Source organism: Sturnus vulgaris, chromosome 9 (genome assembly GCF_052056855.1).
Source record: "Sturnus vulgaris isolate bStuVul1 chromosome 9, bStuVul1.hap1, whole genome shotgun sequence".
In the NCBI taxonomy this organism is placed as follows: domain Eukaryota; kingdom Metazoa; phylum Chordata; class Aves; order Passeriformes; family Sturnidae; genus Sturnus; species Sturnus vulgaris.
The window spans coordinates 6,777,196-6,804,676 of NC_142251.1; the positions used below are offsets into that span (position 1 = coordinate 6,777,196).

At 37.0% G+C, this 27,481-nt stretch overlaps 1 protein-coding gene across 9 annotated transcripts in view; it reads left to right on the top strand.

The window, feature by feature from the left end:
* The window catches only part of BEND5 (BEN domain containing 5), an 875,016-nt gene that overhangs the window by 113,925 nt on the left and 733,610 nt on the right, over window positions 1-27,481 (top strand). The window lies entirely within an intron of this gene.

Sequence of the window (27,481 nt, forward strand, 5' to 3'; positions counted from 1 at the left end):
GATGAGTGACAAAAGAAGGTTGAGAAGGCAAACAGAAAGGGATTTCTTTAGACACTGCCTTAGGACTGTTGGAACATATTTATACCTTTGTTTTGATTTAATTTTAGTCACTAAGAGAAAGAACATTTGAAAAAAGAGACATCTTTATTATGTGTCACGGGTAATAAACTAGGGAGGAATATTTAGTCAATACAGAAGGACTCAACTCTAAATTTCTGCTTCTTACACTCATTTCTGCAAGGTGAAATGAGATATGCTTGTTTCCTGTTCCAAAGTAATTTCTATTTTATACTGAAAGCATTAAAAGAAATCCATAAAGATTTTGTGAGGGTACAAGAAGATATTTAGATTTTAGTTAATTTCTTTGAATAAAAGACTGAATGCACACATAGAACTAGGAGTTACAAATGAGCAAGGGAAGAATTGAGAAGTTCATAAGTGCCAAAATTTACAGTTGTTTCTGCCTGCCTGGATGTAAAAAGCAGATGGGATTTTCTTAAAATGCCCTCCTATAAGTAACTAAGAACTGAAAGCTGTTGACTGAAAGCTCACTTTTGGACGGTCCTGGTTCCCCTCATTTTGGTTGCAGTTTCTGGCTGGTGTTCCAGGAAGGGAGGGGTGTGTGCCTGTGAGGAGTGCAGAGCCCAGCCACACCTGGGAGGGTGGCCCAAAGTAGAGGAGAGGGTGTCAAGGCTGTATCATACAGAAGAAAGGACAATTCCAGAGGAAGAGTCCCTGGAAATTTCATATAATGGACTCCTAAGTGTCTACCATTGGGACTTTTCTACTAGGGAAATAGGATCACATAATAACATATATCTATAATGTTGACTTTTGAGGACTATTTTGCAAAAGCTGTTTCATTTTTTGTTTTTTTTCTCCTAGTAGGTTGCATCTTAGTTCTGAGAATCCCACGTTTTACAGATTGCTACTAAAGCTGCATTCTAAAAGGGTCATAGTTTGAGAACGTTCAAAGTATAATGTAAATGAGAAAAAATAAAAGGTGTATCTTTCATTGTATCACGAGGCCAGGGTGCTTTCTATTGCATATTCCTACTCACTTTATAAATTCCTGCAGAGCTTTTATTTTAACAGCTTCCTTTATGTATTTCCACACGGCTGCCCACCTTCTTTCATGCTGTTCCCTGTGCTTGTTTCATACTCCTCCTCTCCTGCATTAACTCCCTTCAGACAGGGGCTCTGGGTCCTCTCAAGAAATGACACAATCTCTGCTGGTGAAATTTGCACTTCTTCCTGCAACATGGGCAGCCATGGTGCTTCCTCTGTTTAATAGGGTTTTATACCCACTCTAGTAATAAAGAGTACTTTTCATTTTCTTTTAAAATACAACAGCCATAAATAATTAAAGGTTAAGTAAAGAAATTATTCTTAGACAAGTTCTTCATCATGCAGGACCTGGAGTTCTTTATTCATATCAATTAATGACAGAATTAGTACGTAAAAAGGACTGTAAAGACTACAGTGTCCTATTCTGTTTTTGCTTCTAAAATACCATCCAACTATTGCAAGATGAGCACGGAGATGAATGACTAAGAGTCACACTCTTAGAGCACTTCTCTTATTAAACTTTTAATAGGAACATCAGTAATTTGCACTAATGATTTCTATTTGTATTAGAGAAGACCAAAATATAAATTAGGAAGCAAATGAATACATGGAATAAATATCTCAGAGATACTGCATTATGTTGTGTACTTTATTCTTTAATTGAAAATGGTATTTTAATTTAATTAATAATGATGATCATGCAACAGAATGTGTTTTGGAGTATGACTTAGAAAAGAAATTCAAACAATTGGGTAGTAACTATCCTTCAGTGCAAAGGGACAGGGCAAGGACCATTTTTTGACTTTTGTGGCTTTCAGCACTTAATGTCATTAGTTTGTTTCTGTAAGTGAAGAGAATTATTTTCTAGAAACACAGAAGCCATTTTTTTTCCTGTAAAAAGTGCAATTCTGTCAAACTGCTGTGAAAATTCTATTTGCAATCCTCAGAGCTACCCAAGGAAGACTTTTTAAAAGCAAATAGTTTGTTCTCCTATATTTTCTATTTTCACAGTCTTTTGCATAATTGTTTTATTCTACAACATTGTATTTTCTTATTGTTAGAAGACAAAGTATAGTAATAGAATTGCAACTGTCAGGAATACATTTATTGGCAGGACTAGTAAACAGTTAATTTTTTTTCAAACTTTTCCTTCTGAGAAATAACATTTCTAAGTCCCACAACATTGTTTCAGCTTCTTGCCATGTGGCTGATACAATGAGCCTTACTAAGATTAAGAAAAGCTATAAAAAACACTGGAGGGTTTTCTTTGTTTTGTGTTTGTATTTTGAATAATAGGTGGCAAGACATGTTTGACATAAGACTGCAGAATGATTAAACTAAGGATTTGGAGTGCAGCTGCGCTGATGATATTTGGCAGCTTTATTGACACATTGTATTGCCTCAGGCTAATGGTTTTTGCAGTTTTTCAGTCATTTCTTGCAGTCTGTTTAGGGAGAAAGCACTTAGGCCTGCTTATGAGCTGGGTTTGTCTCCAGCCTGTGTCTCACAACCTGCAGTGATGAACCAAAGCAAATGGCTGTGTTGGAGAGGAGGAACCCCAGATTCCAAACTGGGCCTCTTTTCAATGCTTTACATTAATATAAGTTTTTATTAGGTCAAATGTTTCTCGATGAAATGGCCAGATTTTAATTTCAGGTAATCTGGTTATTTTCCTTCACGATTCTTCTCCAAATTTCATTGAAACTCAATTTAAATGCATATTTGAGCTGTAAGAAAGGCAGTGTTCTGTCAAGATATGGTTACTGGGATTATTGCCCTAAACTCCTTGTAGCATTTACAGGCCAGATTCTGGTGCAGTCCATCAGAGTGTGACTTTCCTGGACAGTTCCAGGACAGTCTGTTCCCTGCACTACTATTCCATGGCTTTCCTCAGGTGTAGCCTAGCACTGTCTGTGCTGCTGCTTCTTACTGTGCCTGTGCCCAGGCCTCCCTTCCTGGTCACAGCAGAAATAATATAGAAAAAATGAGAATATTTGCTATGAAAAAATGGTTTGATGGGTTATTTGTTGTTTTTCTGGCTGTCTGTCTGAATACACCTTGTCCACATGAACTTTGTGATCCAGGCTGCACTTGCTACCTGAGATCCTTAAGGGGTGGGAAATAGCCCTGTGTTTGCATTTCTGACACCTGTGGCTCCGCTGATCTCGAGGCCATTAATGAACCACGGACACCACTTTTAAAAATAGTTGTTTGATGCCATGAGGCACAGGCATGTGACATGTTCAATAGAAATCACAATAACTCGGAGAACTGCTGTTGCTGGAAGATATGCAACTGATCCTGAGGTGAGATTGTGTCATTAGATATATAATTCATATTAAACATCTCATCATTGCTGCTCTAGAAAATGGTTTTTACTCCGTGGTTACAAATAAAAATGTCAGCCTGGCAGGAGTTTGAAGCTTTTTTTCATTCCCTTGGCTTTGCATCACTTAAACGAAATGTTCATTCTGGTGTCCTGGCTCTATGAGTGATTTTGAGGCCATTTGCTCTAATGTGAATTTTAGAAAGGCAGCTGTACACTGCTGAGTGACAGTTCTCACTGAGCTTCCCTGTGTCCCTGAGATGTTCTGATCTTTAATGTCTGTAACTGTGCAGTCACCTGTGACTGAACCTTTTACCTTTTCCTCTCCATTGGCATGTGGGTTATCCCTTAGATGGGGAATAATTACACTGGAGGCAACTTTGTGTTCCTCCATCTAAGTCTTGCCGTTTGAAGACTCTTAAGGAGTTTTTACAGGCTCAGACCTTTGTGGTAACTTATTGAGGTGAATCCAAACACACTTTGCTTAATCTCAAAACTTCTTTTTGTGGTATAATCAAAGTATCAAATTATCTTACAGAAATATTTCTAATCCAGAATTCAAGATGTGAATCAATGAGTAAAGTTTCCTTAGGGATTTTTTTTATGAAAGTTTTCATTGTTATGAGTATCTTCCAGAGAGGAATGAAAAGAATGAAAATGATGAGTTTTTTGCATCCACTTTTAACATATTAAAAAAATTCACAAAACATATTGAAACTGATCACAAATGGAAGTGTGTTGTCAGTACCAATCAAGATTTAAAATGTTTTATGTTCCCCAAAACACAGAAAACATTGGATAGTTTAAACTTGCCTGACAACTTTTTTAAAAGATATCTCAAAATGTCTATACTTCAATCAGATGGCTTCCATATCTTCTAGATTTAGTTAAGATTTTTCTTTGTTTTATATCCTTGTACATAGTTAAATACTAAAGACTTGGAATTATTTGCTGCAGAGCATTTTGTCACTTTAATAGTTACATAGCTGATTTTAACATGCAAAGAAAAGTTAGGTGGTGTTTTTGACATGGTTTGTCCCTCAAACAGTTCATACTCTTTACTGCATGATAAAAAACCCAAATAAACAAAAAACCCCAGCTCAACAAAACCAAATAATCCCCCCTCTCCCCTAAACCAGGAAATATGCTAAAATGAAGTATAATGCATCCAAGCTAAAAATCCATTTCCAAATCAGAAATCAACTTTTTGGCCAAATGACATTTCTTACATTCTATTATATTAAAGGATGAAAGCTCTGCCTCAGTTTCTTCCTCATCTGATTGAAATCTGAGTTTGTGGCAACACTCTCACCATGAACTTCCTCTGCAGTCAGTCTGCTTGGAGGAATTAGCTATAAGATTAATTAGATTTAAGGTTAAGAAACCATTTAGTTGCCAGAACAGAAGCCTGCAATGTTCCAGAACAGAATAATTTAAACAATTTTTTCTATATTTGGTAGAAACAACCCTCCCCGTCCCCCCCAAATACATTATTTGGAATAAATTAATTTCAGCACTTAAAAAAATGAGAATTATTATTTGAAGAAATAATTACTAGTCCATCTCAAATCTTGAGAAGGTATAACTCAAATTTCTTGTGTAACAGGATTACCTAGGAACCGAAATGTAATCCCTGTAATTATTTTCCTTTTCATTTCTAATATCCCTTCTTGTGTTATTTAACATGTAAAGTGGCATGTACATTTGGGCTTTTTTTCAGAACTAAAACAAAACCCTCCAAACCTTGATTTGCTCTAACTTCAGTATGTCATTTAATGAGTTTGGGATATTTGAACTTTCAGCAATCATTAAAATGATAGCTTAAAGTAAGTAGCTAAATATTAAATCCCACTGAACAGAACGAAATTAAGTCTTTTTAATAGAACACAAAATATTGGTTAACTTGAAAATAGTGATCTGAACCAATCACAAGCTGTTGACCAAACTAAGAGAGAAGAGAGAGAAAATTTTTTTCACTACCATTGGAAAGGTGGTTGGGTTACAGCCACTGTAATTGTAGACTGTAATTAAAACCGTTCTGAGATTTGAAACTTTTTTTGTTAAGATTGAGTGTGAAGAACTGTGGAAGTAATTTACACAAACTCTAATCCTTTGACAACAGTGGAAGCTTTAATAACTGCATACTTTGCTGACAGGAGTGAAAACTTCACACGTATATGTTCCTCAACATGCTATATTGCTGTTTTCACCAGTTGATTGTAATTTTAAAATTATTTCACATTTTTAAGTTAAGATAAATATCCATAATTTAAGGTCTTCAGTCAGTTCTGTGCTCTGATCTTTCAGAGCACTGTGAGTGGTGCACCTCACAAATACTTTCCTGGGCTTCCACAGTGAAATTATTGGTAATTTCTGGCTTCATATTTCTTTCATGGGACAAAATGAGCATTACAAACATGCTTTTTCAGAGATTAATGCTTTTACTCAATAATGTCCGTATCCTCATGAGTCCTCAGCAACTGAGACAGAAGAAAGGGAAAGGCTGAGATTTGTTTGCTGTGTGGTTGCATAATTATTGTGTGACTAATGGGAAGAATTGTGCTCAGTAGGACTAATTTCACAAAAATTGGACTTTTATACAATTTGTTTACTCAGACTGAGTTAACTTGCCCTGACTTTAATGTTTGCCTGAAAAGCTATTATTTCTCCTCTTAGTACTGCCAGTTACTATATTACAGTTATTACAATGTGTGCCTTATGTATTTTTATGGTGTCAGTCAACATTATGGAAAGTTATCTGGAAAGATTTTAAACCTAGAGCATTCTGCCTGAGGGACTGCAAGAAGACTGATGGCCATATCTTTGGAAGGTCATTAAGAGGATTTCAAGGATTAAACCCCTTCTTTTTGTCTGGGTGGAGATTAGTGGAGGAACCTGCACCAGTGGGCATTTGGTGTAATCAAACCTGACTGTGGAGCTCCCTTTGTGTTGTGGAGGCAGCTGGACAAAAGGGAGCTTAGTGCTGAGCCTGACCCAGCCAGAACAGGCTGTGTACAGGCAGGACTGACAAATTCTGAAAAAAATAAAGAGGGCAGGCCTCGGGGAGGAAAGTCTGTGGTCAAGCAAGAGACAAAAGAAGACATTGTTGTGCGCAGATATAGAATCTATAAATGCAGAGAATTCATAGAGAGATTAAAAATAGCAGTGGTTTAGTTCATTTTCAAGTGAGATGCTCATCTGTAGCCTTCCCATTTTGCAAATCCAGATGTAATGTAAACAGGGCAGTGTGTGTTGCACTTACATAAACAGCACAGGAGAAATCACAGGAGTAAAGGACATACTCTGGTTCTTCTGTCTCAGTAAGGACTGAAAGGGCATCTGTGATGGCTGGGGAGAGGGAGAATGTTTGCCAGATCAGGAGTTTCATACAGGAAACTATGGAAACTATGCTGGAATGTCATGGGGAGGTCTTTAAAATCAGAATAATCAGGAAATAAAGAGGTCAGCTATGGTACTGAACACAAATGGCTGAACATGGTATAGAATCACCGAGTGGTTTAGGTTGGAAGGGACCTTCAAAGATCATCTAATTCCAACCCCTCCTTCCACCAGATTGTGTTGCTGCTCTCCAGTGGTGATCTCCAGTGATGGGGGTTAAGCAGAGGCAGGGTCAGCCTGTGTAGGATGCTCTCACAGCAGTGCCTGTGCTCCCAGAGCTCTGTGTTGGGGTGGTCTTTTGGTTCTCCTTGTGGTCTCTGCCTATTGGTGAACATATATATATATGAGAGAAAAAAAGGAGAAGCACCTCTCCTTTCTGAGTGGCTTTCCCAAACTGCAGTGTGTACAGTTTCTGCAAAAAAAGTCCATTTCAGAAAAATGGTTGAGTATCTCAACTTTTTGTCCGGTACAAGCTAGCTTGAAATATCTTCCTTTTCAGTCACTCAACCCTCTACAAATTGACTTGAAACACTTGGAAAAGTTTTTATTTAACATCCTAGTATAATGTTTGTATTTGGAGTTACTAGATGAAAGCTCTGTCATCCTGTTTTCAGATTTTTAATGTTTATGCTGTTCATTATGCATCTAATACTGAAGGTCCCTCAGACTTGTATCTGGGGAATTCTGGCATATCTGGATTACTGGGACAGTGATGTAACTCCCAATGTATGTTGACTCCTTTGTCAACATATTTCGCATGTCTGCTGCTGCTGTACCTTTACCTAAAGCTTAGACACAGCCTGAAAAAGACATTTTAAATGGAGTGTGGCTTCATTTCTTCCTGAAGCTGGACCAGGGGATTTGTGGTGCTGGGCATTTGGCTGAAGGTCACAGTGGAAAGTCTGAGGAATGTGGTTTTTGTCTTTTTTTGTCTTTCTAGGCTGTCCAGAGCAGATGAGCCTGGGCTTTGTGTTCTGACATGGAATGAAAGCTTTAGAAAATTTGGTGTGGAATTCTACAGAATTCATGTCCTTGAAGGAATTCTTAATTATCTTCTACTAAGAATTTTTAAAAAAATATATTGTAAAAAAACTCCAAACCCTCTCACTTTGAGATAACTGTTTTATGACAATACTGGTAACCTAACTGATCCTGGTAGTAGTGCTGCTAATACTTAACACCATTAAGGATAAATTAATCTCTCTTTAGAATAAATGTGTTTTTTCACTTGAGTATTGTCTCTAATAATAACTACAGTTTAGCTCATAATGCAACAATCAAAGTTCCAGTGAAAAGTTATCAAAGGTGACAGATCTATTCACATGACTTTCTAATTGAAATCAATATAATCTCTTTGTGTACTCACTGTAATGTTCAATGAAAAATATCCCCAGCCTTAGGTGGGACAAGTAAATAACTAAGATTCTCAAATATTCCTCATTTTAGAGCATGCAGTTTTCCTTGTTTGCTTAAGACCAAAATCTACCAGCTAAATAATCATTCCAAACAGATGCTGTTTATTTATTCTTTCTTTTTCTACTGTTTTCTCATATTTATGTATAAGAAGCTTTACTACTATCTAAAAACTCATAATCAATGAAACTGATGAGAATGGAAAAATTCTCAAGGGGTAGAAAAAGCCACTGTAACAGAAATAACATTTGTTGCATTTTGGAATTTGGCATTCAAATTCACTGCCATCATATTTAAATAAAAGTGAATTTATATAAGATATGAAATAATTTATGTTTTCACAATCAGAAATTAGTGAACTATTAGTCATAAATCTGATCTAAACTGGATTAAGGTATAAAAGGATGAATATTTCTTCTTCAGATATCAGAATTTTTAAAATATTCTCTATAAAAGAATATATAATGATTGTTTACTGAAAAGGCTTTCAATGGAACATAGGAACATTGAAGAGGGAACTGTTGTTTCATCTGTGCCAGTCTTGCATTGCTGCAGGTGGCTGATGTGGCAGTAAGTTTTTAAATTTCACCTTGAAACTGGTTATTTTGCTTTGCTACCAATGCTTTTACTGGAACACTGTCCCAGAGCTTGACTTATTTGAAAATTAGAACTTTGGAAAAGTTTATTATGAATAGTTTAAGTTAATATACCCTTAAGTATTCTTGATAACACCCCCTGTGGTTTATGGATAAACAGGATTATAGAAATGGTGAGGTTCCTCTGAGAACCAGATTCCTGCCCAAAACAGGGCCAGCTTAAAAGTTGGTTCAAATTGTTCATGGTCTTGTCACATATGTTGGATGAGACTTTAGTTTGCTAGTTCCTCTATCACTGTAAGTTGTTACACTTATTTCTGCTGGACCAATACTTGTAGGATGTGATATAAAACTCCGTGATTATGTCACACAGACCAACTGTGTTTTCAAGTAATGTTTTCTCTCCATTATACCTTTCTTAATCTTAATAATAATAATTTATAGAATAGCAATTAGTTTGTGTGTGTTTTGCTATTAAAAATCTTGAAGGGTGGGTTTTTTCCTCTAATTCGTAAAGATGTGGATTTTCCTTATGCATTTGAAAGAGCAGTTTGAGCTAGCTCACAAAAAAATCTATGTATGTTGCACAACCCGTACTGAGGTTTGTGACACTAAATAATTGTCTGATACATCCATAAACTTGGTGAGAGTTTCAGGCAGAATTGATGCAGGACTATTGTTTTAAAATAGCAATGATAGTTTGACAAGCAGCCTAGAAAACATAATGGATTTTAGAACAAGCATTGTCTGTTCCATTGGCTAATGCATTGATTTTTATTTATTATTATTTTCTGAGGCTTTTTAAAAATGTATATTGAGTGGAAATAAAGTAGTGTCAATGAAATCAGTATTACTTTAGCCATTTTAGGTTGGCTTTTTCTTTTGCCATGCAATAGGTAAAATAATTTTAAAAAGAAATAAATACTAGAGAAACAAAGATCTTTCATACGTTTGGATTACACCAAAGTGCTTGTTGTAAGAATGATAGAATTTAAGGTGTAATCGAAAAATAAAATGAAAGATACTTTCCATAGAATAGATCGGAAATAATGTTCATGACTTTGGAGTATACAAAGCAATAAAAAGCTTTCACGGGTGATTAAATGCTGAAACGAAGCTAAGATGTTTGATCACCGTGCAAGTAATTTATTTCAACACTATGAAACATGATTCCTATTATAAGACAAGATAAAAGAAGATACAACAATATTTTTCTTCTCTTGTGAAGGTCGGGTAGAACAATTAATAATGGGGGGACCAGATGGCTCAAGGGACAGGCAGTGGGCTTAAGATTGTTCTTTTAAATGTGGAACATATCAATAGTAAATAACCTTTGGTATCTTCTGTTTTCCTAGCATATGCAAAGCAAGGCAGTTTTATCAGTCCCTTTCTCTTGGAAAGTGTTTGCAGCCTCGAAAGTCACTCTCGTGGTTGGCACACTTGATCCTCTTTCAGCAAAAAGACTAAAGAATACATTGACAGTGTCAACCCGGAGTGAAGGAAATGAATTTATGAACTCAGATTTGTGGAATTAGGTGTGCACAGTTGCCCACATATATTTGCAGACTAACAGACCATGTGTAAACACAGATGTATTCCAGGCTTCGGTTCATCTCACTTAAAATTTTTTGGCTCATATCCTGTTTTCTTTTGGGGATTTAACTGTTTGAAAGTAGTCTTTCATACAATTGGGTATCCAAATACCTGAGTTGTGAAATACAATAACAATGTGAACTCACCACCATAAACCACGTGGGTTGACTGACAGCATGATAAATAGCTTTATAAGTGAACATATTTGGGGGAGGGTTTGTAAATCAAACAATAGAAAATTTAAAATTCCAAAGCCTCTTGTCATTGTAGGTGCTGGTAATGGTTTAAGAACTATTTTAATACTGTCTATTTTATACAATTTCTATTACTAAAGAACTCTCTCGCTGAACTTTCCAGGTCACAAAAATCTCTCCCATGTCAGTAATCCAGACTGTGTGTGGAATCTTAATGGGCAGTTTTGTACACACTCATGTTACTACTGTACTGTTAATTATTCTGCTATATTTGCATACATAAATATCTCCAGTCAGTAAAAATGTTCATTTGTAAGAAAATGTATCAGAAAGCCTAACAGATTTCCTTCACCTAATGCTTTAATGGGGCAAAGAAACACTTTTGCTTGGTTTTGTGTGATTTATCATATTTTGGTTTGCTTGCACTTTCGTTGCAGACATCCTCAGGTTATAAATATTGTGTTTCTGTGACTTTTCAGTTGAAGAGCAAATTTTGCATGTCAAAAGCAACCTTTTTTATTTTAAAAAGGAGGATTTTCTCCAAAGCAACAAGCCTTGACACTGATAAGTAAGAAACATTTAACCAAAAAAATGATTGCTTAGTACAGAAGACTTTCACTGTGCAGATTACAATGTCTTGTTATAATAGGAAAGACAAGTTTTGCTTAACCCAGAGTTCTGTCTTTGGAGTAGCTTCCACTTTGTTCATCTGCCTTATCCTGATAATTATTAGGGGCCAAACTGTGGTAAATAATTCCATGTTTCTTGTTTATTGCAAACCTTGGGGTTGCTTAAAACTGCTGCTGCAGCAGCATTGGCTGCTCTAGATGAGTCATGGAGCAAAAAAACTTTGAGGTGGAATAAACTCAGCTTCTCTGCACGAGATCTCAAGATCTATTCCCTTCTATAAAATTCCAAATGCAGGAAAGTTCATGGTTCAGTCTAAACCTTGGCAGGACAAAGTGATTTATCTTGTGCCTTTTCAGGCCTACCTGGTGCTTTTAGTTGTGTTTGTATATTTCTTAATTTTCTGTCACCTCTGACTTTGGCAAATGATCTGTACATTGTGCAGCAGTGACAGGTCCTCTTGTTAGATGATTGATGTGTTTTGCCTTATTGTATCTCAATGATTTAATTTTTTTCCCATGTTAAATTGCTTTGAGTGAAGGATGGCTGAGTGAAATGTTGGAGCAGTGAATGTAGGCTTAACTCTGGTATGCAGCAATATTCCTAAATTCTACTGCCATTTTCTAAGCGTGCTGCTCTGGCATTCAGTACAAAGCACTACCTCTGTAATTCTTATGAAATATTGAACAAACTTAGCTATATGAAAATATTCAAAATGTCTGCAACAGCTTTATTGAAAGGTTAAACCCCATCTTTAATGCAGTTCTCACTTTTCCTGAAGGCTGAGATAAAAGTAGAAAGGGCAGTTTTCTTGATTCAGTTCACATGGCAACATGTTTATAAACTCTTGCTTCTGAGCACAAACAATTATATTTGAAAAAAAAAAAAAAAGCATTTTATTGTTGTGTACCCTTTGGCAAAAAAAAAAAAAAAGAAAAAAATCTGTTGCTTAATAACTGGTACCATTATTTTCTTAGACAAATGTAGGAAGCATGCAGAGTCTAACAATAGATGGAGGTGAATAATCATACATCTGATATAATAATACCTCAAAGGGCATGGATGATGGGATCCGTGTTTCCTTACTGCAAGTTTTGCAGGAAGGTTTTACTTGGTCATCTACCTGAAGTCTCTCCAGTATAGCAAATTATGGTAGGGAAATTGCCATGTAGGTGGCTGGTGCTTGGCTGGGAAGGTGGATTTGCATCCCCTGCACGGAGGTGTGGAATTTGCACAAAAACCTTGCAGAGAGCAGGGACTCACTCTTAGCCATCAAATACCTCAAGTCCAAACTTTCCCGTGATCCTGAGGCATCAGAGCAGAGACTGTAAGAGAAGGAAATCCTCACTGGTAAAATATTGGTGGGAAGGGGAAAATCAGAAGGCTGTAATGTAGCATTTGGTGGTTTGATTGTGTTGGGTTTGCAGAGGAATTGCCAGGTTCTGGTTTCACCTGGGAATCTCAGCACTGCAAGGGATCAGCACACACAGCCCGTGGCTTTCAGGGAAGCAGCCACTCCTGGAATGTTCTTTTGCAACAATTCTGATTTAGCCAGTTTGAGGTCTAATGCCACATTCAGGTTCCTGTGGTAGATGAGTATTTCAGCTAATTTTAGTGCTCAAGGACATCTCTGCTTTCAGTTCTTCCTTCCAGCCTCAAAACAAAGATGACATTCATACTTGGGGAGTTCTGACATTCAGATTTATTACGAAATTCTAATTGGAAACGACTGTTTCTCAAGGAAAAGAAAAATCCACAAAAGAAATAAGTAAAGAGGATAATAGTGCAGTACTGTGATGGTTTAATTAATGTTAGGCTAACCTTAGGATGTCGCAGATGTCATTTTCTATTGGCTGCATTGGGACTGAGCCGGGTTTTAGCCCAGAGCAATGTGCGGGCGGTGGGTGGGCAGAGCACTCCGAGTGTTCTGCCTGAGGATCGTGCTGCTGTTCTCCAGTGCTTCTTCTTCTTTTCCCAACACCCTGTGGCTCAATAGACATTTTATTTTCTCCCTTTTCTACTCTTGCTGTTTCCCAGTAGTTGCCCATGGCTAATCCAGAGGCTGACATTGGCATGGAAACAAGTTTGAGTACCTGATAGAAGTAGGTGTGTTTAATTAGAATATCTGGGTTAGCTGGTGTTAGTTTTTTGGTGTTTTTTTTTTTTTTTTTTGGTCTTACAGAGTTCTTTGCATATATCTTGTACCTAATAATAATTCTTAGCACTTTTACAATATTTGCAATTTTCACAACACTGTACAAACATTGTTTAATTTATCCTACCTGTCTCCTGCAATGCACATATTGAAGTGGCAGCTCACATGAAAGCTTGGACCCCTCCGGGCCTTCCTTTATGCTTTGCCCCTTGCCCTCAGAGATCTGTATTTACCATCATCCCCCCAAAAATCTATTTATTCCTCTCTTTAAAAAAATTCCTGAGGAAGAAAACAGAGATCACGCACAAATATTTTCATGTTCCCTCCTTTATCCTGCTGTTTTACAGGCTTTACAATGTGCTTTTCCCCCTGTCTCTATTTCTGATGTATTTTCTTCCCACATGAAACCCAAACCTAATCTCTGATACTGCAAGCTGATATTGCACCTCTTCAAACTTCAACTCTAAACTCTGAGTAAATGCAAAAACCTGCTCAATATTTCTTCTGGTGCAGCACTGCCTCTAAGACATGGGGAGGATGACAAGGCATTCTTTTCCTTTTTTTTTTTCTGGGGGAAGGCAAGCTGCCACAAGAATCTCTGTGGATCAATAAAGCACAATTTATGTAAATCGCAGCAGCTGTCTCCCTTAAATTAAACAAATGGAGCTGGTCCAGCACGCAGTACTTCAGTGGCCCTTTCCATTTTGGGCTTGCTGAAAGTTTCCCTGAGCAACTGAGAACTCTACTCTTGCTTCACCTTGGGACTCTGGCAAGTTAAGAAGTGCAATTGCCTGTTTTTTTTCTCATTATCTGCAACTTGGGTCGGAGAGTACCTTCTGCACTATCATTTGGATTAATTAATTCACATTTTCCTGTGCTGTTTTGCCATTCTGTCCATAAAACCAGGTCTCCAAACTCCTGTAAAGATAATACAATATACATGTAATTTCACTTCCATTACTCTTAGGGTCCCTGCTAGGCACTGACATCATATTTGCAACTCTTATTCATATGTTCAGTTTGAAATCTCATATTTGATTTTAAGATAATCATATTTTCATGAAAGTGCACATAACTTCAGTTCCATCTTAACTCAGTAAAATTATTTATCATACTGTTATTGGAGTAGAAATTATTGGAACAGCACTGGAAACTTGCCAGCTAACAAACACTGAAGCTTTGAGGTATTCAGTCATTTTACATAATATGCTGAGGTAAATTTATGTAGACTTTGCTTGCAAATTGTAGTAGTTTTCCAATTATTTTCTCCCCAACTGAAGATGGTTGAGGAAACGATTTAAATGTTTTTATGAAATGCTAAAAAAGAATTTAATGTGGAAAGAGAATAAATTTAAAGGCTCACTTTACCGTTCCTCACATAAATGAGTGGAATACAAAGAAGAATGTCTGTGATATGGCTGGAGAAAATGATCTTCCTGAGCATTTCCAGGCTCCAAGTGACTGCTTTGGCTTTTCTTGGTCCCATCCTCCCCTCCTTTTTTTTTTTCCTTCCCCCTGCTGATACCTTTCTGTGTCAGATTGCTTCTGAGAATGCTCTTTATAGATGAACTAAACACTGCTTGCGGTATCTTATACTTGAAGTAGTCCTTGGAGTCTCTCTGAACAGTTAATTTTTGGGTTTCAGACACGAAAGGCACTTGGTATATGTTAGACTGACCTTACAATCTTCTTGAGCCGGCCATCCTCAATTTGCAAATCTCTGCAGCCTCCTGGTTACAGCTTGTTGTGAGCTCAGACTTGCAGAATCCAGGATCTGAGATAAACCTTTCCACAAGCCCATCCTTTCCTGCCCTGTGTGGGCAAGATCCCATGACTGCAAATGCATTGGGAAGCAGGAACAAGTTTGCTTGTCCTGCCTGAGGCAGGTCATTTCTAATAAGAAGTGGGGATGGTTTTTATCTGTGGATACCAATAAATGCATAGACGAGGGATGGATGGCTCAGGTCTAAGACTAAGAGTGACCTTCAAAGTCAGCCTTAACTGACACTGTAAGCATAGATTAAAAAAACTAAGGAATATGTTACAAAACATGTGAAACTTAACATGCCTTGAAAAAAACATTCATAGGAATGTTGAACAAGAACATAGGAAAAAAGGAAGATGGGTTACACAAGTCAGAATCCTGAGTCCTACTATGGCAGAAAACGTCATAAAGGCCCTTTTAGTTTAAATTCCATCTTAAAATAAACTTAGATTTTTCCTATAATTGCTTAGAGTGATTAGATTTTTTTTTTGCTTTCAGAACAGAATCATGAATAATGAAATAGAAATGTGTGGAAATATTATTAAAATTAAGAGTAAAATTGCATTTCTGTTTAATATAAATGTATGTAGCTAACAAAGGGAAAAACATTGATTATTCTTATACAATCTTAAGTAGTTATTAAGGTGCTGAACCTTTTAATAAAGAACTAGATTATTTTTAGAGTGAACGCAAAGTAACAAAACCCCTTTAACAAATTATCCTTAGGAGATTGTTAGAGTTTTAATCGGTTTCTTGTACTTAAACTCATTTTCCCAGCATGATGTACGCTATCTGTGGGAGCTTTTCATAAGAAATTCACACTATGATTAAGGCACCAGCTATTTCAAGTGAAAACATTGTGAAATGTTACTATTGTTTGGGCAGTTGGAACTGAAATGATTGAGTGAAGGATGATAGTTATGCTGCAGGCTAATTACATGGCTAATGTCTTTGCTTTACATATGAATAGATGCTTCTAGAGATGAGCAATAACTGAGACTCCATTATCAGTCCAATACAATGCACTTAAATTAGCCACCATTTATGGATACTATTAAAATAAGAGCTGGCTAGTGCTTAGTGATGTTGCACTTGACATGTTTTTTGTTATCAGTCTGTAGATGCTGGATATGGTATACAGGGGAGTTTTGACATAGTCAGAGAAGATGTTTTTACAACATTTTGCTGTTAACTATGTATTGATTAAAATCACAGGATTTTTCAATGAGGTAAGAGATCACAAAAGGCCATCAGAACAAAGGAAAAATGGCATTAGAGGTAATTGTTGCCTTTGCAAATGCAGTATAAATTAAGTGTCATTGGTGAGAGGTTTCAAAGCCAAACAATGAAGTTCAGTGGAGCTAATGGGTGCTCTGTCTCAACTTTTGATACAGAATATTTCAAGCTGACCGAATTTTCAGCTTTAAAGTCAAAATGAAAGACATCATCCCATGTCTGAAAGTGCTTGCCGTGGTTTTTCATGGATACTTAAGGAGTTATTGTACTCTGTGAAAGGCTTAACACAGATTTTGTGTTAAGCAAGATATTGTCTCTTTGGCATTACCTCTGAGTTCAGTGTGTGTGGGAAAAACCACAGCAATGTCACGCAGGCAGCACATGGATTAAAAAGAATTAGGTTTTGCTGACAATATGCCTCTTCTAAGTGGCAGCTTAACTGTTTAAAAGCAAAGATTAAAAAGGTGGGATTAATTATTAATTCCTACTAATCACAGAGTTATTATTAGGTTGTTGTCCCCTTCTCTGCATTTGGGCAGCACGGTGTTCCTCATGTGGGACACTTCCCATATTTTGACAGTAATGCTGGAGCCTGGTGATATCCAGAGCTGATTGATGTCTAGTGACAGCAGGCTTTTGTCACCTACTTACACAGCACCTATTCTCCAATAATGTACAATTTATAGACCAAACTATCAATCTTCAATGCAAACATAATTTATGCAGTGCTGTATAGCTGTGTAAGCTGGAAAGAACATGAAGTGTACAGTCAAATTTCAAAATGCTTTTTAAAGCAAATGCTCAGAAAAATATTATCTAATTGAATGGAATCAATTCATAGCAATTCTGAAATTCAGCAGACTTCAACTCCTTGCTTAAAAATTAGAAGAAAAAAATGGAAGCATTTCAGATGTGTTTGAAGAATGAGGCCTGAGTGTGTTCCTTGCTGCCCCTGACACTGGACAGAAAAAGGTGAACATGAGAAAAAACAATCAAAATAATTGCTCGATGAAATGGAAGGAAAGAAAAGGTACATTGGTGGCATACACAAATGATAGACAAGCACTGTGAACCTTTCCTTGAGAAAAGAGCTGCTGTATATGTAGTTTATATATTATTGTTTAGCCAAAATCTTCATTTAAGACTGCTGTAACAGAATGACCATTAAATTATCTTTTTAATGTATATTTGATTAATTGTAGCATTGTTTTTTTGCTTTTTACAGCAAGACTTAGGAAAGTTAAATGCTCTCTGTTACAATCATCTTGTTTCACTTATGGGAGTTGATATTAATATCAACTGATTTCATTCTGTTTTTTTCCCATCAATTGTTTTGTTTTTAATCAGTTTTATGTCATACTTATAGATAAATACGGCTTGTGAATGTAAGCTTGCTTGCTGTCTAGGATGCCTAGACCACAGCAACTCCTCTTAAATACAAAATTGCAATTACAGGATGCAACCTTTACATCATGCCTGAGTCTCAGGTAGCAGGTAAATGTGAATAACCTGTGGTAGAAATGTCAGTGTAGGAGTGAACACAGAAATATTCCTTAACCACCTGTATTTTGTAGGCACACAACTGCATGCATAAGTCTCAGTGAAGTTACTTTTCTGGTTTGCTTAGAAACCTATGCAAAGGGAAAGCTTTTTATTTTTATTTGGCTTGTAAAGAATGGTAGAGCAAATCTGAACTCCTATGATTGCATTCCTAGGAAAGATTATGCATTCATTTTTTCCAATAGTTCAGGTAGAAGACAAATCTTCCAGTGTACTTCGAATTCCTGCCTTAAGTGCAGATAATTTTCTCCATTTCCATGTAGCATAGCTTAAACCAAAAATTAAGATCTTACTTTAGTTTGCAGATAAGTCTCACCTCACCTGAGACAAAACTGAAAGATATTCCTTCTTCAATGCATGTCAGACTTGCTTTTATTTAATTTCTTTCCTTTTCACAAATGGCAATACAGCCCATATTGATCATCTCTAAAACCTGTACAGATTTCCTTTGCTCACAAAATTAGAATATATAAGAGCAAATGACCTCTACAGTCTCAGGATGCAGAGGTTAGTTAATGCTAGTTAATGCTAGTTAAATGTGATTATTGCTTCTCTTTGTTTATCTCATATCTGCTAAGATCACCAACTTCTGTTAAATTAACATAAAAAATGTTTGTGGCCACTGTTTTGTTACATGCTTCACAACCTTTATCTGCATTCAGTTTCTTCTCTCAGTTTTCCTAGTAAAACTAATAACTGGATGGCCTCCAGGATCCCCACTTGGAAAGGTTTAGTGTGTTTACTTCATCATGGATACAGCAGTGAATGTGACAGTGAAACATGTAATAAAGTTTCAAATTTCAAAGCTGGTAGCACATAGTCAGGATAATTGAGCAGAAATATATCTATCTGGCTATCTAATGCACGAATAAACCACATATATAGGTTTTCTTTTCCTGTGCCCATTACATTTACAATTGCATTCCTTTGTATCCTTTCCTGCACTTAAGGAAATTGTCCCCACCAACATGTTATGCAGCTGTGAGTAAATTCCTGGCATGGAGAAGCGTTTTGGATTATCTGAAATATTTTTGAAAAGTAATGAATTCAATATGAGGCTTAAATTTATCTGAATTGATTTTCTGACAACATTACCAACGATGTGCATTATGTAAGTTTTTAGTTATCATTTTGTTATTGTCATTTCGATGTGACCCATATGTGGAGAGCATTATTGTTGGTTCTCTGGTAAGCAATTGTTAGTGCTCATTTTCCTTTAGTTTTCGTCTCCTTTATAGGGGAATACTTTAAATTCAAGAAGATATTAAATTTTTACAGACAAAAAATACATGTGCTGTATTATAGTGTACAGATATTCCCTTCAATCTATGAAGAACAAACATGGATAATGATGTCTACCCTCGTTCTGTGTGTGTAGGTAAAAATTCTTCATATTCATGGGAGAAGTGGTCATGGTGCTCCAGCTCAGGGGTGACTGTACTTAGGTCAGTTTACCTCTGCCTGTTTATTAATTAGATAATTTGCTGATTTTGTTAAGAGCTGGCCCAATATCAGAATTCTACTTAGTCTACCAGCTTTGAGGATAATTTCTATTTTTTACCTTTTTTTTTTTAAATTTTTTTTATTGCCACTGGACAACATAAGATTCCCTCAGCCAATAGCAGGATATCCATCCCAACATACCAACTCAAGGGATGTCCCCTGGATGGTTTCCTGTGAGAAGAGGTTCAGTCTTTGCTGTGTGACAGAGCTTTGGAGAAAGCTCCTGGCCATTGCTGGTTAAAGCATCCATTTAATGACAGACACCAGCATAGCTGTGCTTTGCATGAGCAAGCAAGGAAGTGTCACATCAGCTCCTTAATGCAAAGGGGTGATTTGTCTGGGGAACTGCTGTGTTTTCCCACAGAATAACAATATCTGTGATTCATCTCCTCTGCTTTAGAAATACATTGGCAAGTCCTATTGGCAAACATTTCTCACAAAGTCTGGAGTGGACAGTCAAGAGTTTGATCTTTGTGCCTGTGCTGGATCAATGGAATTGGCTATTCAAATGCCATAAGGCCTTTCTTGCATTTCTTACATTTGTAATGCTCCAGAGCAAGACAAACTATGTAGGTTTTTATGGGAATACAAGTTCAGGCATGGCTTATGCCAGGGTTAGCTGCAATTTTTGACTGCCAGTGTTTGTACTACTGGTCTCAGCCCTCTAAGCTGAATAAATCCAAGACCCTCAACGATTCTTTGTATTTTAAGTTCTGCAACACCTTAATCATTGTGTTGGCCTCCTGCTGAATCACTGGCAGGTTTTCAGGAGGACCAAAACTAGACATCTTATTGTTTGTGGGTCTGAACAAGTGCTGACCAGAATGGGGCGTTTATTTCTCATTTAATTACACATTTTTAAGAATCTTGTTTATTGCCTAAAGCTATGTACTGTTGTTGTTGCCTAAGTTAAGTGATGTGTTCTAATGTGAACGCTTGTGAGTAGATCTTGAATGTTGCCCTTGTGTTTCAGCCTTCTGATTGTTGACGGATTCTTTTTACAGTTTCTCACACCCTGTTCTTGTAAATAATGAATGTTTTGCATTCCTCTTTGGAGGAAGAGAGAATTGATGGACTGTTGATTGGACAGGAGGTATTATCCTCACTGTCCAATCTATGGTCATTGTTGGAATTCTATAAATAGACATGAAATGTAAATAAAGTGATTCTTTTCCTGCTTGATTCCTTGGAGTCACTGAGTGTGAGTGTCTTTCCTTCTGTGTCATTTCAGTGACACTTGAAGGTGCTTATGTATGTCATAAGAAATATTATTGTCACCTTCCAGATGGGGAACTGAGCCATTCCATGGCAAAGTGATTTTTGAAAGGTCATCTCACAGACTGAGTCTGGGAAGCATTCAGGTATTGGCTCTCCCTTAACTGTCACACAGAAAAGGTGCTAAATCACATGAGAAATCAACCAGTCTTCTGATTCTTTATAAAAATATATTTTTAAAACTATCTGACAGATATACATGGTAGGATAGCCTGAGATCACAAGTTGATCCTTTTGCTTCTGGTGCAGGTTATTACATAAGTTCCTATCATACCAGATTGACTTTATCTTGTTCCTGTGCTTATAAACCAAATATTAAGAAAAATTGTACAATCCTTCTCAAAACACCTTATTCTAGTATCTCAGAAATCAAATGTGACAATTTAACAGTTGCTGCCAGCCTTGCCTGTGTCTTAAGGGTGTATAAAGTGTATTCCAAAAACTGCTTTGGTTCAAGATTAACTCCTACTTTTATAATATACAGAGATACACACAATAAAACCCTGAAGATAAAGAAAGAAAGAAGTGTCCCCACACAGTACTTCCTGTGATTGACTGTAAAACTTTAGTTGGAATTATCAGTGTCAGTTTGGTGAATTACTCCACTTAAAATAGAAACAGGTCACATGGATTATAATAAGATTCTAAATGCTTTGGAGACAAGTGCTGAATGGAGCTTCATCCCACAGAAATACACTTGTCTACCAAGAAATAATTAGTTCCAGATTGACCAGAACTCCTGGACTGCAACACTGTGCAAATGAGTGTGGAACATGCCAAACACTTTGGGTGCAACTCTACAGCACATTTAATCTTTTTAGCCTGGTTCTGTGATTGTAGCCACATTCTTTTGCTCCCTTAACTGATGAAATATAAACTCCAAGCCCAGTGTTAGATCAGCCTGGTCCTTTTCTCCCCACTGTACAATTCCCAGTGCAGCATAAATGATTTCCATTGCTGATTTGGGTGAGTGGCTGTAGTTCACAAGACTCATTCAGGAGTCTTTCTCTGGGTCTTCTCTCTGTAGTTTTTGTCTCCCCTCCAAGATGTGATGGGCAAGAGGCATAAAATGTCCACTCAGCTCTCTTTTTAATCTGAGCCACATTTTCTGATACACACATAATTTAGTCATCATCATCAAGAGGAGCTCTTCTCAAAAAAGAAGTTGCCATGATAGTGGAAAACTATTGTAAGTGTGATGAGAGACCACAACCATCATGTACAGAAGGACAAATTACTACTTACTTAAGCAAGTTGAACAGAATTTAGATAAAGGAGAGGAGAATAACAACAGGAAATTACTTTTGAGAGTGATCATATGAGGAAAAATACTTGGTGAAAATTATTTTCATTAAATAAAAATGTGTTAGACTCAGCAAGATGTATATAACACTTCCCAGATAAAGTTGGCTTGCAATGACTGAACCAAATAAATATACATTAGCGTGCCTTTCTGATTAATCTAATTTAAATGCAAACTAAATAGCCATACAAGTGAATATTTTTTAGAAATCTCCACTCTAAAAGAAAGTTTTATCTGACCAGACTACAGACTTAGGAAGTATATTTTAAAAATATGATAATATTTTTTGAATTTCAAGTTTATTGAAACTTCTTCCTGGAGGAAAACATTTTTGGCCATTTTTTGTAACTCCAAACCAATCAGTTTGTTTTCAGCACATGAAAGTCGGAGGAAACACAAACACTGAGGGAAGGATTTGAGATGTCCCTTATTCAGCTGAGTTAGGGTCTCATTTGATATGGAGAATCCATCTTCTAAGCAGGTTAGGGATTGTGGGCTGTAGGTGTTGGTTTTTTTTTTTTTTTTTTTTTTTTTTTGTTTTTGTTTTTTTTTGTTTGTTTTTTGTTTTTTTTTGTTTTGTTTTTTTTGTTTTGTTTTGTTTTGTTTTGTTTTGTTTTTGTTTTTGTTTTTTTTCCAGATGTACTGATAAAATTAATGTAGGAGGGAATAAACAAAATATTAAGCATGGAAGTGTTTTGGGGATCAAAAACTTACCACCCAGGTACCCCACTTGGCTGAAGAAGAGATGCCAACTCTCTTCAGAACCTCTCTTACACCAGAGCAGCCCTAGGGATGTGCTCTTTGTGCCTTCTCCCCTGGCTGGAATCATAGAATTGTTTCAAATCATCAGCTGGGTTAATTTATTGATGTGGAATACAGAATTCCTCTGGTAAGCCCTGACTCCCCCACTGCTGTCCCAGGGCAAAGGCTGAGGCAGCCACCTCTTATTCAAATGTAACAATATTCTGTTTCAACAGCATTACCTCAAATCTCCACGTGCTCTTTAGACTTATTTAAAAACATTCTTATTAAAAACATTAAAACCACGTGTATGTCCAGTGCCAGCTATTATTAGGAATCTATTATAATAACAATCATATCAATAAATAATGGCTTTCTTTAGTCACAGTCATAAGATCTGAGCATGATAGTTTTGCTTACTAGATCCTGGGAAGTGAACTTCTCTCTCAGTATTTAAGGGGACTCCCAACCCTCTGATTTATTATCTTTTGGCTGCCAGAGGCAGCCCTGAGGGCAACATCACCTCCCCAGACAGATCATATTTACCTGTAATCTCAGGCTTTAGCCCAGGACTGGGGTATTGGTACAGCTACAGTTGCTTCTTCTGAAGAAGTGATGCTAAATAGATGAAAGAAGGACTATGGAGACAGGTTTTCTGTGGGCAGGTTGCAAAATGACAGAATCATTGACAGAATGTGCCAAAGGTATTATTTTCTTCATAAAAAAAAAAAAAAAAAAAAGCAAAAATCAGCCCAATGCTATCTTCAAAAAGAAGCACAGAGATTAAAGGAGAAAGAATCAGTGTTTCCATTTTGCCATTACAGAGATATATGCAACAAATTGTTCTGTCAGGAAGCGTGTATTATATTTTGTTTTTTGTCTAGGTGTTAGAAGCAGAGGGAAGTTGTGTGGCACTTTCATACTCAAAGCAGGAATAGAATCATGGGTCCACAGTCATAATTCTGCACTCTGAAAACTTACTAAAAGTCTCTACTTTATGAATATTTTTAGACTGAGTGGAACTGTAATATAATTATGGAATTGTCTCTTTGCAGCTATTTATAATATCCTGTCTTTCAGCCTGAAAAATCCATGTGTTTGAAGGGATTTAGGTCTTCAGGGATGTCAGCTGTGACTGGAGCTTAAAGAGATATCTATCAGTGTTTAATTGCTCTACTCCTAGACTTGCATACATGAGTACTGTGGGACAGGACACTGAGTTATTTCTTTCCATAAGTAAGAAGTGCAAGATATTTTGATATTTTTGGTTTTGTTTTCCCCAAGAATAGACAAAAGATAATTTCCACAAAACAGCACAGAAGAGAGGCAGGAGGAAGGATGTAGCACTAAACATGCTTGGTTGCAGTATTTCTTATTAGTTCCTACTGAGTGTGCTTAGCACTTTAATATCAATTATACTGCTTTTGTTGTAGGGCTGATAAATTTTGTATTAAGAAATTACTTTTCATCCAGCATTTCGTAGTACTTTGCAAAGTTGGGAAATATAATTTCTTTCCACAGATGTTGTATTTAAATCTGGGGGTTCTGTTCATTCAAAGTTGCACAGATAATGGATAGTAAATTAGGAAGAGTGTCACTTGATTGCTGCTCATCTACTCTTTTTACAAGAGACATACTTTAAAAAAAAATTTTGTGTACAGAAACATGCAATAACCTACTTTTAAGGCATACTACAACCTCAAAGCCTTCACAAGCTGATGAGAGCAGTTAGAAAGCATTTATATCTTGCTTTTTTGGGTGGCTTTGCTAAATCTTTCCAGGAAAGTCTTGACTTTTTGTGCTCAGAGAGGGCTTTAGGGCATAATGTTACAAAAGTTTTTCCTGATTAAACTATTCTTCCCACTGTTATAGTAAACTATGAAATAAACTGTGTTCCAATTGAATGTCTTCAAGTACAGAGTGCATTCCTTAGTTGCTTTTTTCAGTTTTCATCTATATGTTCAGTGGTGTTTAAGAACAGTGAGGTTACATTTATGGTACTCTGTGAGGCATGAAAGGCTTTCCTCAGAGGGAAGACAGTTCTGTAATGAACAGCATAACTCCCAAACGCTTAAAATATTCCTGTGTTTAATGTCTGATCTGACGCGCGTGTATAAAATTAATAATTGCTTGAATTTTGAACAATGAAAATACAGGGGAAATTACAACATAACAAAGGCAAACTATGCAAGTGAAAGTATCAGCTGGAAGAATAATAGCTTTATTTGACAGTGTTTTGACATCATTGATGTACTGTTGTCACTGGAGACTTTCCTTTCTGTGTTTGTGATATACTATTTCAATCCATATTATCCCAATAGAATCACAAACATTGAAAAGATCTGATGTGTGATAGTCTCTTACTAATATGTGAGTTGACATGTTGATTGTTCTTTCATATCTGGGACTTGTGAGAATTCTGTTTAAATACAATTCACCAATACTAATAAAAGATGCACAGTTGACAAAGGGGATACAGGTGTTTTGAAAGTGATTAGCATGTAAAAAAGCAAAGTGGCTTCTCTAGTCCATTTTGTGGAAAGTAAAAGTAAAAAGTAAACTATGATTAAGAGTATCTACAGTGGTTTCTGCCTTAAGCTAATGACAAGTTTATTATCCTCAATGAATACACCAATAATGCAAACTGGATGCAAGAGACTTCTTGAAATCTAAAACTTTAAGGTTTCTATTTTTGAGAAAGGTACATAATGGTTATAATTATTCCTGATTTTTATGCAGCTCTATCAGTTGGTGTTTTTTCCCCAACAGACAGACACACATCAGAGCAAGGAGGTCTGGGAGAAAAGGGAAACACAAAAGCAGTGGGGAAATAAACCTTAGGAAAATGTAAAAAATTAACAGTTACTGCAACTCTCAGCCAAATGGACTGACCTGTCCAGGCAATGTCTGGGCAAGCCCACAGGCTCCACCTGGCAGTGTTTGGTGGTCTGCAGCTTAGGTGTGCTCACAAGTGAGGAAGGAATCCTCCTCTACTGTTTTGCTGTGCCACTTCCATTTTGCTCTCCCTTGTTGCTTGTGTGAAGGACAATTTCCCCACCACAGCAGGCAGACTGTAACAGCTCTAGCGGGCTTGTTAAGATTTCTCCAATCATATAGTCAGTAAATTTGTGTGTTTAGACGTGGGTAGGGTGACGTGGAGGAAGCCCCTTGGAGAAAGATGGGATGAACAGAACTTCCAAGACCAGGTCTGCTTCCACTCAGGTGCCACTTATGAGAGCAGTGAGAAGAAGGAGGTGTTGGTGGAGAAATTTGGTGTAGAGCAGCCACCTGAAGACAGCCCATTATTCTTTTGCTAATCTGTCCTGCTGTCACCTCCAATCTCATCATAGGAGCACAAAAGTGCTGTGACGTGATAAAGCAGGAAGGAAAGATGAAGTGTTCATGCCTACAAAACCTGGTGAGTAAGGACTCCTCAGTTTTTTTATACAGTATTGGTTGAATGTGAGAAAACATGGGTTTGAGTTTGAGAAGAGCACACTGAGAGGAATTTCCATATGCAGTGATAAAATTTTCAGGGTTTTCTTTCTTGCAACTACCGTGTGTCTCTCTAGGTCATAAAGAAATAGTTTTCTCAAATAAACTGTGTCTTGGGTTTCCTTTTAGATACTTCTGTTTATCCCTGCCAAAAGCTGCTTCTTTGTCTTCCCAGTATGGATTAGAGGTATCAGTCTATCCATCTGAAGATGAACAAGATGATTTGGTTTGCTCTCTACATATTGTCTCTGGAAAATGGGCTCCATTTCTTCATTTAGTTCACTAGTTACTATGTTTCTGGTAAATATTTCAATCCTAGGCATAAAGCAGCAGATGGGAATAAAAATTGTGGGTGCCAGGATGTGTGGGAGAGGAAAGGACTGTTAAATTATGAAAGGGATTGCAACATTCAAATAGAATAGTCTTTGTGGGAAAAGAGGTGGACAAAATCAAGGGCAGGGCTTAGAATGCATAGTGAGAGTGAAGAAAGAGATAAAATAAGTGTGAAAAAAAGAGGGAACAACAGATTCCAAAAATCATTTATATAAACTCTGTGATGCTGTGGAGGAAAGAGGAAGCACAGTGCAGACGAGAAAGCAAACAGTGGGTGGAGAACTGTGCTAATGCTCCTAATCTGCTGCTCGTGTCCTTGGTTGTTCTCAGTGAGTTTATATCCTTGGTTGTTCTCAGTGAGTTTATATCTCTGACACTCTTCCATGGAGATGTGCAGACGATGGTTTTTTTTCAGAGGCTGAGCCTCACAGATTGGATGGATTAGGTTATTAACCCAGCACTCATAGTAAGACAGGTTTCTACAACTTCACTTCTCAGATGGTTAGAAATAGTCAACTAATTCTCAGTCTCAATTTAATCGTGGCTGTTTTCTTATTCTTGCTTGGGGTTTTCTTTAGTATAAACGTTTTTTTTTCCCTTCCTTAAATGACAGTTTCCCTGCTATATTTGATATGTACAGGTTTTAATCCTGCCTTTTTCTTGTCTAAGCAGCCCTGAGTGCACCCTGAGTGGAGGAGGTTGTGCTCAGCCCCACCCTGGGGTTTGTGGTGCCCCACAATTTTGTGGCTGCCCCATAAGAGCTCCCAGCAGTGTGTGTTCACTGCAGCATCCACCCAAGCCTCTGCCTTTCCATGGCTTGTGCCTTGGTAAAGCTCTTCCTCTTGACAGTTCCTGACATCCTCTATATAATGGAAATAAACCAGGAGCTGACAGTTTGC